The following is a 14,178-nucleotide window of genomic DNA, read 5'->3' on the forward strand; positions in this document are numbered from 1 at the left end:
CCTTCCTTCCCTCCCTCCCTTCCTTTCTTTCTTTTTCTTTTTTCTTTTCTTTCTCTCTCTTTTTAGTACTGCTTTTTTAAAAAGAGGAAGTGGACTACTTCTGTAGGCCCAGTAGTTTCAGGGTCCTCAACTGCATCTATCCAGACATTCTGAGCCTAAGCTCCAGGGGTTCCACTCCTTTTCTATTAGGGCTTGATGCTGCATAGACATGTGCTAGGGCTGAGAATCCAACTGTCTCTGATGCTCTGCTCCTGTTAAGATTGAGCTCTGAGCCCTATTCTTCTCTTTATCTACTCTCCAGCTACAGGAGATCGTGATTTCTTTAAACTCTGCTAAAGAGGCTCTCTAGCTCTCATGTTTTGTCCTCAATTGGTAATAAATCTATTGCCCTGAGCTTGTCATCATTTCTTCTCAAGGAACCTATGTGCTTCACAACCTCCATCCAATTCCATAGTCTTTGTAGTTACCATTTCCCTCTTGCCTCTCAAGCACCAGGGACAGATATTGCAGCACCCAGGGTATTCCATTCCAGTCATATCCCAGCCCGCTTCACTATCAGTGAAAGTTTTAGCAATGAACTGCTATTGCATTCCCAAGAGCTGTCCATACCCCACTTACCACTAGTGATGGGGTCCTTGTTGCCAGCCTACCAGCAGGAGATCTGGCTCAAAAATCCCATTTTGGAGTCTGTTTCTTGGGACCACTCCAAACTTAGAGTATTCTCTGGATACAGAGAGATAGAGCACTGCAGGTGAGAGGTATACTGGGAAATGTTGTTGAGAGACACATGTAGGGAAGTGAGGTAGAACTGAGCAGAGGAAGAAGCTGACCTATAATGCAGTTCCAACTAAGGACTCAGACAACCCTACAGGGTACTCTGGAGCTGGGCTTTGTGTCCTTGCATCAGCCAGTCTTTGGGAAGGAGAGAGCCTTAGACTGAGGGCATTTCCCAGTGAGGGACATGGCTGTGAACCTATACAGCCAGCAGCTGGGGGGTGGGGGATCTGGGCAGAGCACAGTATCCATTAAGCCTTATCACCCCAGCTGTCCACTCTCCCTTGTCTATTTCATCAGTCCTACCCTCTCTATTGTCTCATTCTCATTAGTGTACATTTATGCTGGTAAAGCCTTCCACTAAAAAGATATCCCTCTGTTGGTGCTCAGCTGAGGTTGAGAAAGTTGGGCCCCCAGGTATTGGAGAAGTCAATTAAAACTAGGCCAGAAGTAAAGGAAGAGCCAAGTCTTTAACCACTTAATGCAATAGTATAAGCACCAGGCTAAATTGCAGAAACATTGAATCACCCTCCTCACCGCTTCCTGTTCTATTCTCCTTCATCAAACAATGTGCCAGTGGAGGGTCAGATAGTTAGGGGTGGGGGCCTTCTCACTGTCTCATTGCTGAAGGAGTCTCCAATCAAAAAGCTCCTGAAGTTTTCTCAGCCCTGGTGCTGAGGAGAGGGTGAAGGGGAAGGGCTGGGAGTGGAAAAGTACTGAGTACTCAGTCAGAGAGGAGAAAGAACCTTCCAGGTTCCAGGCACCTGAGGAAAGCCTCAGCCTACTTACGACTGCAGATGAGGAAGCGTCTAGTAGGGGCGCGTGGATTAGGACTGCGGATCTGTGTAAGAGCATGGCCTGCCAGAGGAGTCTGAGTTCTTGACTGCAACTCCCCTCAGAGACTACAGAGTACTGTCTGTGCACTAAGGCTGGTATGGGGAGGCAGCATTCCCCTGTGAGGCCTGCCAGGAAAGGACTTTGTAATTGCCTGTGGTCAGTTTTAAAATATCACATACAGTTTTTTAGCCAGGAGCTAGAAGCCTCACCCTCCTGTTATGGCTCCATTTCTCTGCTCCTCTCCCTAGTAAAAACTCTTCCAAAAACTTATTTCTACTCCTGTGCAACTCCTCTCCTCCCATTCTGCCATGATCCCATTCCTATTTGGCTTTTGTCCCAAACATTTCATTAAAACTGCTTTTGTTCGGGTACCAACATCTCCATATTTCATCTGTGTATCTATGGTCAATTGATTTTTGACACGGGAACCAAGATCATTCAATGAGGAAAAAATAGTCTTTTCAATAAAAGTGCAACTAATAGCTATATGCAAAATAATGAAGATCTCATCCTTGAATCCCAGAGTCACATAATTCACCATGTTTTTGACATCTCAAATTAGCTGTGTACTAGGCAATCCAACTCAGCATATATAAGACTGAACTTTTGATTTTCTACCTCCACCTGTTGCTCATATCAGACATTCCCTCAGGCTTCCCTTCTCAGTAAATGATAACTTCATTTTTTTTTTTCAGTTGTTTAGGTAAAAAACTTAGAGTCATTTTGACTTTCCTTTGTCTCTCACATTCCCTTCTAAGAATTCTCTTAACCTCATCTTCAAAAATATAATAAAAATCAGACTTATTCTTACTAGACTTATTCTTACAACACTATAGTCTGGGGCAAGATACCATCATCTCCCACCTGGATCATTTCAGTAATCACTGACTGGTCTCTGTTTTGACTCTTGCCCCCACCCCTTGCTTCTGTCAGCTCTCCACACAGCAACCAGAGTGATCTTGTCAAAATATAATTCGACCCTGTCATATCTTTCTTTCGAAATCCCCCAACAGCCTCCCACCTTACCCCAAGGAAAATCCGTATCTTTATCATGGGTCACAAGGTACTCCAGGATCTGGCTTCTGACCACCCTCTTATCTCCTGCTACTCTCTCTTTCCCTCATTCTACCCAATCCCACTGGCCTCTTTGCACCTAGAAAAGTGTCTAGCAGACAGCGGTGCACTTTAAATAGTTATAGAATAAAAGATTGGTTGATTTGGGCAAAAGCCAGGTTGCAGTAGATTGACGAGTAAAGTCAGATAAGAAGTGGAAAAACGTTTTTACAGAGTTTGATTATGAAGAGGCAAGAGATCAGGCATTTGCAAATGAGGGAGAACAGGGCTGGAGAGAGGAGTGCTTTAAAAAGGTAGTCTTGGTGTGTTTAAATAATGCTAGGTAGTAGCCAGCAAAGGGGTAGGCTGAATATCAAAGATATTCTGAATAAGTGACCAATTACTGAGTGGTGGTTTGAAGCAAAGGTAAGGAGCATGAAGTGTGTGTTAGAAACTGGGCCATCTGGGTGACCCTTCTCTCTGAGCCAATTGTATCGCTATAGAATAGACAGCTATGCTAGAGAGCAATAATTTCGAGCAAAAACTATGTTCTGAGGAAATAGATTTAGTATGATGTCTTTTGTTTCACCATTCCTGGTTCTGCACATATTCTTCTTTACTGCTACAGTTTCAATTTTGGTCTTAGAAAGATAGTGAAAATGAGTGAATTCATATTTTTTGAGCTATTAATGCCAGGACACTGTGCTAGTGTTTGCCGTGTGTGTGTGTGTGTGTGTGTGTGTCTGTGTGTGTGTGTCTGTGTGTGTGTGTGGTACGGTTTTTAAAATCTGCACAACAGCCACCTACTGTACAACAGCAAGTGTTTATGTCTCCAATTTTAAAAGGAACAAAGACACAAGAGAACATGCTGGAAACTAGTAACAGAGAGGATAAAATAGGAGAAGTAGGTAATGGGAAAATAATAAATTGGAAGGAGAGGGCATGAGGAGGAAACTCCACAGATATGAGGGAATCAAAAGTCCTACCTAGAAGGAGGCTCACTTAGTGCATGTTTTCTATTCTCTAGCCTCCCGACACTATGTTTGCTGCACATTGAAAATGAGGGATACAGTAGTATATTGACAGTGTATACTGTTCTGGACTCCAGTGAAGAAGCTACTGCTGAGCTATTAGGACACAAAAATTGCATATTGCTGCTTAAGGAAAAATGACAGCGAAGAGATAAACCTCATCGTGCTCAAGCATAGCATGCCCAAGAAAATTCTAGCTTGTAATTACATGCTATAACGTGTTCCAAGGTTGTATTTCTTTAGTGTCAAGATGTACTGCACATTGACTGAACTTTACCTTGGTTTCACCATCCCATTGGGATCATTTAAAGTTCTCTAGCCTTAAGTCTTAATGAAGGCAGTGGAGGCCAAAACTGGCTTTCGAATCACGTACTTTTAGGAACTCTGCTGGTGACATACTTCTGAATAATTTCAGTCTACTATAACTGATATGAAATGACAAAAAACTATTTTTTACTTAAGTGAATCAAGCAGCAATAGCCACTAACATCTTTCAGTTTTAGAATTCAGTTCATAGACGATAAGATGGACATGGGTAGAGTATATGTTATTGTACACACTAGAAATATTAGTTAAGGACCGTTGCTGTGACTTGAGAAAGTTGATGGTAGAAGAACAATAAAAGCTACGTGTGCAAAGGTTGGGACAGCCATGACAGTAGGTAATGGATGCAGTGAAGGCTCTAATGATCTCCAAAGCATAATGTTCTGTTCTCTAAAGGTTTTCTTTTAAAAATAGTTTTATTCAGGTATACTTTACATAAAATGAACTGTACATATTTAATGTTCTGTTCCCTAAAGGTTTTCTTTAAAAAATAGTTTTATTCAGGTATACTTTACATAAAATAAACTGTACATATTTAAAGTGTTTAATAAGTTTTCATGAATGAATACATCTGTAAAGCTATTATGTAATCATGAAAATGAACATATCTACCATCCCCACAGATTCCTCATGCTCTCCCTCCTGCTCACCTCCAATTTATGTTCTTGGAGTTGTTCATAGTATTTGCTTATTACCCTTGTAATGTCTGCAGTCTGCAGTGATAGCCCCATTTTCATTCCTGATATTGGTAATTTGTGTCTTTTCTCTTTTTTTGGTCAGTCTTTCTAGAGGTTTATCAATTTTACTGATCTTTTCAAAGGCTCAGCATTGATTTTTCCCTATTTTTGTTTTCAATATTGGTGATTCTTGCTCTGATCTTTCTTTCCTTCTACTAGTGTTAGGTTTATTTTGCTCTTCTTTTCCTAGTTTCTTGAAGTGGAAGCTTAGACACTGCTTTGAGCACTGAAAGCTATCAATTTCCCTCAAATTATTGCTTTAGGTACAACCCACACATTGTAATATGTTCTATTTTCATTTGTAATTTCTTTGAGACTTCCTCTTTGACTTACGAACAACTTAGAAGTGAGTTAGTTTCCAAGAATTTGGGATTTTCCTATTTTTCTTACTGAGTTCTAGTTTTTCATTATGTTTAGAAAATATATTGTTTCAATTCTTTCAAGTTTGTTAAAGTTTGTTTTAGGGCTCATATGGTCTATCTTGCATTTTTATTATTAATTAGCATGTAGTATATACAATTCTATTTGTCAGCACTTAAATAGCATAAAAACATGACTACAAAATACAGAAAAATCAGTCTCAAAGTGACTTAAGTTTTGGAGAGAAGTTTGAAAGCCTGTTTTCTGTTGTGGAAAAGAACTAGATTCATGCTACCTCTGTGGCACTAGTGAGATAAGCCTTTCTTAAAAATTTCCAATAAAAAGAGTATGTTTTATGTATGTTCTCTTCATAACCAGAAAATTCCAATATAAATTTACCCTAAATTTGTTCCCTTATAGTGTAAATTTATGTTCTGGTTTTCTATCCTTATTGGAAACTAAGATTAGACAGATTTATTTGCCCAAGTTGCAAATTATTAGTAAAGCAATGGTATATTTCACATAGTAGGAAGCCACAAATATCTATTACATTATTTTATATTAAAAATATACTTAATATTAAAAAAAACCTTTCCTCAGGTATTGCTGGCAACAATAAGATCTTATTCTTATAGATAAAAGTAGTTTATATAATTCTCCCTGAGCACTTGACTCTTAGTGACATTTTGTTTTTCCTGCCTCACTTAAATCCATTATTTGTGAAATTAGAAATAACTACCATTTTGCTAAGAATCACTAGGAGATTACTATAACAAATATCGAAATACATTATAAAACCACTATAATTAAAGTAATATGGTACCAAGGCATCTGGTTTTGGCGTCAGGGTAATGGTGGCCTTGTAAAATGATTTTGGGAGGCTTCTCTCTTAAATGTTTTGAAATAGTTTGAAGGTAGGTGCTAATTCTTTGAATGTTGGTAAAATTTATCTGTGAAGCCATCTGATCCAGGACTTTTGTTTATTGAGAGATTTTTGATTACTGTTTTGATATCATTAGTAGTCTTCAATCTGATCAGATTTTTTGTTTCTTCTTGATTCAGTCTTGCAAGATTCTATGTTTCTGGGAATGTATCCATTTCTTTCAGATTGTCAATTTAATGGCATATAATTGTTCATAGTATTGTCTTATAATCCTTTGTATTCCTGTGGTGTCGGATATCACTTTTCCTCTTTCATTTCCGATTTTATTTATTTGGGTCTGCCCTCTTTTTTCTTGATGAGTCCCTAAAGATTTATCAGTTTTGGTTATTTTTTCAAAGAGCCAGCTCTTGGTTTCATTGATCTTTCGTATTGTTTATTTAGACTCTATTTTATTTCCACTCTGATTTTCATTATTTCCTTCCTTCTATTCACTTTGCGCTTTGTTTGCTATTCTTTTCCTAGTTCCCCTAGGTGTAAGGTTGAATTGTTTATTTGAGATGTTTCTTGTTTCTTGAGGTAGGCCTGCATTGCTATGAATTTCTCTCTTAGAACTGCTTTCACTGTGTCCTATAGATTTGAAGTCATTGTGTTGTCATTTTTGTTTGTCTCAAGGTATTTTTTGATTTCTTCCTTGATCTTATTGTTAACACACTCATTGTTTAGTAGCATATTATTTATCTTCTTTGTGTTTGTGTTTTTCAGTATTTTTCTTATAATTGACTTCTAGTTTCATATCACTGTGATTGGAGATGATTGATACGATTTCAGTCTTCTTAAATTTACTGAAAATTGTTTTGTGTCCTAACATGCAGTCTATCTTGAAAAATATTCTATGTGCACTTGAGATAAAGGTACATTTTGCTGCTTTGGGGTGAAATGCTCTAAAAATATCAATTTAATCATCTGGTTTAATCTGTCATTTAAGGCCACTGTTTCCTTGTTGATTTTCTGTCTGGAAGACCTATTCATTGATGTCAATGGGATGTTAAAATCTCCCTGTATTACTGTCAATCTCCCTCTTTATGTTGGTCAGTATTTCCTTTATGTATTTAGGTGCTCCTATGTTGGATGAATAAATGTTTACAAGGGTTATATCCTCTTGTTGGATTAATCCTTTTATCATTACGAAATGTCCTTTATCTCTTCTCATAGCCTTTGTTTAAAAGTCTATTTTTTCTGATACAAGTATTACTACCCAAGCTTTTTTTCCATTTCAATTTCCTTAAATATCTTTTTCCATTCCTTTACTTTTAGTTTGTGTGTGTTTTTCAATATAAAGTGGGTCTCTTGTGGATAACATATGTATGGGTCTTATTTTCTTATCCATTCAGCTACCTTATATCTTTTGATTGGAGCATTTAATCCATTTACATTCAAAGTGATTATTGATAGAAATGTAGTTATTGTCATTTTATCATTCATATTTATGTCCTGTCCTCTCCCCCCTGCCCTCCCCCTTCCTTTTTCTTAAAGAGTACCATTAACATTTTTTATTATACTGACTTGGTGATGATGAATTCCTTTGGCTTTTTCTTGTCTGGGAAGCTCTTTATCTCTCTTTCAATTTTAAATGATAACCTTGCTCAGAGGAGTAGTTTTGGTTATAGATCTTTGCTTTTCATCACTTTGAATATTTCATGCGAATCTCTTCTGGCCTGAAAAGTTTCTGTTGAGAAATCAGCTGACAGAGTCTTAAGGAAGCTCCCTTTTAAGTAACTAATTGGCTTTCTCTTGCTGCTTTTAGGATTCTCTTTTTGTCTTTAACTTTTGGCATTTTATGATGTGTCTTGGTAGAAGCATATTTGGGTTCATCTTGTTTGGGACTTTCTGAGCTTCCTGGACTTGTATGTCTATTCCTTTGCCAGATGAGGGAGGTTTTCAGTCATGATTTCTTCAAATAGGTTTTCAATTCATTGCTCTCTTTCTTCTCCTTCTGGTACTTCTATGATGTGAATGTTGTTACACTTGATGTTTTCCTGGAGGTCCTTTGACTATCCTCATTTTTTCGGATTATTTTTTCTTTTTGCTGTTCCGATTGGGTGTTTTCTGCTACTTTGTCTTTCAAATCACTTAATTCAGTCCTCTGCTTCATCTAATCTGCTGTTGATTCCTTCTAACGTATTCTTCATTTCAGTTATTGTATTGTTCAAAATTGACTCATTCTTTTTTATAGTTTTTATGTCTTTTTTTATGCTTAACTCTCTCTCTATTGAAGTCCTCACTGAGATCACCTATTCTCCCCCTAGTTCACTGAGCATCGTTATAACCAAAGTTTTGAACTCTGTATCGGTAGGTTGTTTGCCTCCATTATGTTTAGTTCTTTTTCTGGAGTTTTCTCCAGTTCTTTCATTTGGAAAATGTTTTGTTTTCTCATCTTGGCTGCCCCTCTGTGTTTGTTTCTATGCATTTGGTAGATCTGCCACATGTCCCAGTCTTGGCCAGGTGGCCTTATGTAGTAGGTGCCCTGTGGGGCTCAGTGACACAGTCTCCCTGATCACCTGTATCAGGTGCTCCAGGAGTATTCCTTGTGTGTTTGTGTGTGCTCTCCCATTGTAGTTGAGCCTTGGTTGCTATTGGTATGTCAGTAGGTGGGATTGACTCTCAGGCTGACTGGCTGCTAGGACTGGCCACAACCACCACATACTAGCTGCTATGTGGGTGCTGACCTCATGGAGCGAGATCTGCCCAAGTGGGCTCTGGTGCCTGCCAAGACCACTCTTTGGGTGTGCCTCTTGTGGGGCTAATCGAGTGGTGCTCTGTTGTGGTCTGAAGCTCGCCTTCGATTGTATTGGTTCTGGGGCCTCTTAGGAGGAGTTCCTGTGCAGGCCAATGTCAGCTGCTGCCTGTGACCAGCTTGGGGTTACCTGGTAGGAGCTACAAAGTGATCCGAGATAGGTCACTGGCTGTGCTGAATCTGGAGGCACGTGGGAGAGGCCACGCTGTGAGAACCGTGGTTGGCTGCCACCAGTACCAGGCCTGGGGCAGCTCAGCAAAAGGCCCAGGGCACCCCAAAGCCTGCCGCCACCTGCCGGCTGCCTGTAAGGCTCAGCTGCTGGAAGAGCCTCAGGCAGTACCTGAGTTGGGTAACATGAAGTTTTAGGGAATCAGCAGGGTGGGCAAGTCGTGTTCACCAGGTTAATGTAGATTCAAGTTTGGAGTCAGTGCTGAACCTGGGCCACTCAGCAAAATGTTCAGAGCACACTGAGTCCAGCCACTGGGTCCCAAAGACCCTGGAGAGTTGCCCAAGAAAGACTGCAGCACTGGTCAACTTCAGCTACCTGCCAGCCACAAAAAAGCCTCTGGTGATGTGCAAGTTCGGTGGAGCACAGTCCCCACTGGCAAGTCACCAGGGTGGAGTGAGCAGAGCTCACCGGACTAATGAAAATTCAGATTTAGCCGTGTTGTGGGGAGGGCTCAATACAGGAAAGATGGGGGCCTGCCACCAGCTGTATGGGAAGAGGGCTCAACAGGGATAATGCCAGTTGTCCCTCCAACCCTTGCCCTGCAGCCACACAACTCAGTCTCTGTCTCTGGTGCTTTCTGAGGTGCTGTCTGTCCATCAGAGCCCAGGGTGAGTGCCTGGGAGAGAATGAGTCCATGTGTGGGCTTAAGAGGATACCTGGCTTACCAGCAGCCTTCCATCTCACCTGGATGGATGAATTCCCCACTAATTTTCTCTGCCAGATGTTGTGGGGACTCCTCTTCCCAGCTTTGGGATGAGGAGCTAGGTGTGGGGCTGGGACCCCTAGTTCCTCTGGGGGGCTCTCTACAGCTGAGATAGACCTCCTAATTCTCATTTGCTACATGTGGGTGTGGGGCCAGCTGGTTTTGCAACTCTGCCCCTCCTATCAGTTTTGATGTGGCTTCTTTACATTCTTAATTAGTCTAAAGACAGTCTTCAACTGTTATTCTAGGTTGACTGTCCTATAATTGTTGTAATTTTAATGTGGTCATGGGAGGAGGCAAGCACAGTGTTTACCTACTCCTCCATCTTGACCTGACTTCTATGTTCATAATATTAAAGGAGAATAAACCAAAGTCAGAAACCTGAGAGAAAAAAGATGAACTCATATACATATGTGTGAATGTGTGTGTGTGTGTGTGTGTGTGTGTGTGTGTGTTTGTATATGAATGGGCATGTGTATAAAAATGTCTGAAAACATCTATACCAAGCTCTTAACAGTGGTTATTTTTAAGGGGTAAGGTTAGAGAGGACTTTTACTTTCTTCTTTATTCATGTTTGCTTATGGTCTTTTTAAATGATCAGTATGTATAACCAATATAATTAGGAAAAATTTTCATTTTGAAAAAATAGGTCGTAATAAATGGCTATTGCCCATGTATACTTTACAAATAATAATAGCTAATCTTTATTGAATGTTTATTATGTGCCTGCCCATTCTATGTGCTTTACACATATTAACTTATTTAACACCCACAACAACCACATGAAATATGTCCTATTATTATCCTCATTTAAGTAGGAGGAAAGATGTTTTTGAGAGGTCATATAGCTAGTAGGTGGCAGGATCAAGATTCAAACTCAATCAGGCAGCAGAGCTAAGATCTTGATTATGACACTACATTAGCATTTAGAATAATTTTTGCCTGAACATACCATAATATTCCTTGTTTAACAGATTGATGGCCACTACACTTAAGCATGATGGAAGACGCAAGTATGAGTATGGACTGAGATGTGTATCTGTTTTCATTAACACTAGAAAGGGATGTCTGAAAGAAGGTATAAAGACTTTCTTGGAAATATCCTGTAGTAGAATCATTTATATCCACCAAGGAGAATGAAGGTAAAATGAAGTACCTTCTCTTCCACATAGTCCCTGGCAAACTGTCATTTTGCAGATATTCTTGGCTGTACAGAGTTCTTATGCATTGACTATCTCTTCTCATTATTACTTCAACTTCTGAGATATGTGAGCCTGACAGATAAACAGTCTTCTCTTCTTTTGTTCAGAAGCAAGTTTTCATTGCTATCTTTCTATCAAAGCAGGTTAATACTTTGACACATTAATATTTTAAAATCAAGAACAAAACTATCAGCCTAAGGAAAACAATTTGTAGGCATCCAAAGGTATCTCAGGATGAACAACTTACAGTTGACAAATTCAATCTAGATCATGGCCATTGACAACTATTAATTTCTCAATTAGCAGTAAGAGCAGTGATCATGTACATGGAAAGATAATCAAGGCTGAGTAGCATATTGCATTTTGAGAAGTGCAAGGAGAAATGGTTCTTGTATGTACTATAAACTTATTCATATAACCAAAAGATTAATTTATTAGGAATTATAAAGACAAGGGGGAATGAGAAAAGGCAAACCAGGAGTTTATGTTCTATATTCTCCACCCCCATGTAACAGATACATATTGGATTTACATATATGTTATATTTCTTCCTAGGGATTTTGAATCTGACCGATCAAAGTTTAGTGATATAGGTTTAAATACCTTCATCTAAATTCCCAAGGTGATGGTTTGCAGTATTCCACTGCCAAAGTGCACACACCTTTTGCCCTTGTTGGCTGCCCTACAAATCTACGAGCAGGCCTACAAGAAGGAGTAGAGAAAACTCAGCATGCAGTCATCCTCCTATTGACACTTGGGGCCACGTAATTTTTTCTGTTGTTGGGGGGCTGTCCTGTGCATTGTAGGACATTTAGCAAAAATCCTCTACACACTGGACAGCAGTAGCATCCTCTAGGTGCAATGAGCAAAAATGTCTCCAGACATTACCAAATGTCTCTAAATATTACCATATTGACCCGTTTGAAAAATCACTGGGCTGTTAGAGGGAGTAGTGAGGACAGAGGTTGGGAAGATCAGATGCTCAGATCAGAGGAAGAGGATCCACAAAACGGGAGTGGGTGGAAGAGACATTAATGAAGTGTAATTCTATCTAAAGGTAGTGACTCTTATTAGTGTTGTTATTCCAATTACATGTAGTATTGGAGCCTCGTACAGAAGTGTGTGTGGTACTGAACTAAAAATCTAGCATTCCCTTTTGTCTCCTCTGGAAAAAAAGGAAACCTGACACTGCTTAGAGAAAACCATAGCCAGAGTTATCAGAAAAAGGTTATGGCCAGTTTTCGTTTGCCTGAATGTTTTACCTGTTATGTAATTGGAAATACCAAAATTAAACATGCATCTTTTAATGCAAGTTGTCATTTTATATTTACAAAGCTTTCAGTTTATTGTTCAAGTGGAAATTTTCCTACAGCCTATGTTGTAATTTCGTCTTGCTAAGGAGTATGTTGTAAAAATCCATGTTGCTACCTTTTGAGATGTGGAGCAACATTCCTTAAAGTCCTGAGGATGGCATATCAAATCAGTTTCAATAGAGGCTTTCCGGGAGCAGAAACATGAAATATATAACAGATGCAAACAACTTGGTTTTGAAAAATCTGCACATTTGTTGTTTATTCCAGTGATATCAGCTAATAGTGAATTTGATGTAACCAACTAATGTTGCCATAGCATCTGGTGGCATATAAATGTAACAGCTATTTATCTAGTTGAATAAGGTGTAGTTTGGGCTGCCTATGGTTTGTTGCCATGCTTCATCTTCTTATTCTTCCTTATTTTCTATCCCTGTGAGAAATAAAGAACAGTCATAATATATTCCTATCTTCGAGTACTGATAATTGGGATATATGGATACTTCCAGGCATATGCCTATTTGGAAAAGATGTTAGCTTGGTGCCCTTCACACTGATGACAGCAGGATTCCCTGGCTGGGATCTGGCTCTTGATACCACAATCATTAGAGTTGTAATGACCCTTGGGACAATGGTGCCAGTTTGGCCCCTTTTAAAAGTCCACAGATATGCTTGTGATCATTTAGACTGCGTCTTACTTGTCATAAAACTGGTTGATATGAGGTGTATGAAATCAACGCATTTTTCAGTTTGTTTCCAGTGTTGTAAAAAGTGTAATTTTGTGTTTTAAATTCAGACTCTATATCAATCTTGAATTTGCCATCAGGCACAGTGTAAAAGTCCACACCTAGCATCTTACTTCCTTGTGCAATATTTCAATGTCACAGGGTCAAGGAGAGGTCTCCCTGGTGTACCATTAATACTGCTGGCCTCTGTTCTGGGTTTACATCATCTTCTTCTCTAGCTTTTAGAACCACTCCTGCTTCTCAAAGTAGAACTCCTCCCCTGCTTGGGGGAACCAAGAAACTGCAAATGAAAACCAACACGGAAGGCTGTCAGTCATTTAGAACAGGACACCATTATAGTGGAGAACTATTTGGGAAGATCTGGCTTCTGGTGTCTCCTTTTCTGTTCTCCATTCTCACTCTTCCCACATGCGTGGGTCTCCTTTCTCTCTTCTTTCTTTTTCTATCCTTTCTTCCTTCATTTCTGTCTTAGTCTCTTCAGTCTGCTATAACAAAATACCACAGACTAGATGGCTTATAGACAACAGAAGTATATTTTCTCACAGTTCCAGAGGCTAGAAGGAATCAGCATGGTAGGGTCCTCTTCAGGTCAGCCTTATTGTATCCCCACATGGTAAAAAGGGCTAGGGAGCTCTCTTGGGTTTCTTTTACAGTAGCACTAATCTCATTTATGAAGTCTCTGCCCTCAAGACCTAATCAGCTCCCAAAGCCCCACTTCCTAATACTTTAGGCATTAGGATTTAACTTATGAATGTTGGAGGAATGCAAACATTCAGACCGCAGCAATTTCCTATAGGACTTAACAACTGTCAGGTAGCAAAGCATCTGATAGAAATAATCTTGGCTTTTGTATATAATTCTGATTGTTTTTAGGATGCTCTATAAGGGACATTTTAATCTTCAGGGGAGAGGAAGGTGGCAGTAGTGCTCTCAGTTAAAGCGGCATGTCTGGGATGTATGCCCTATACTTATATGAGAACTAGCTACAAAAGAAGAGGGTTTACACTGGTTCATGAATTGATGACTACTGAGCCATCTCATTCCTACCTGACTGGATGGAATCCCATACCCTGAGAAGCAGCAGCCTGAAATGACTGGGCCAGGCTGCAGTCTCACTAACCTTGTGCCCTTGGGTAAATATACTGCATCCTAAGCTTTGTTCCTTGATTCATAACACAACGATGACAACAGCAAG

General features: G+C 39.5%; 1 long non-coding RNA gene across 2 annotated transcripts in view; it reads right to left on the bottom strand.

The window, feature by feature from the left end:
• Positions 1-14,178, bottom strand: part of LOC105303012 — a 64,553-nt gene that overhangs the window by 28,868 nt on the left and 21,507 nt on the right. The window contains exon 3 of one of the 2 annotated variants that reach the window (XR_896887.2): positions 12,244-12,670. The exons of the other annotated variant lie outside the window; for it this stretch is intronic. This is a non-coding gene — a long non-coding RNA (uncharacterized LOC105303012). Of the gene's footprint in view, positions 1-12,243; positions 12,671-14,178 lie in introns of those variants that run through there. 2 annotated transcript variants of the gene reach the window in all.

The sequence above is a fragment of the Pteropus vampyrus genome, unplaced genomic scaffold (assembly GCF_000151845.1).
Source record: "Pteropus vampyrus isolate Shadow unplaced genomic scaffold, Pvam_2.0 Scaffold294, whole genome shotgun sequence".
Lineage (NCBI taxonomy): Eukaryota > Metazoa > Chordata > Mammalia > Chiroptera > Pteropodidae > Pteropus > Pteropus vampyrus.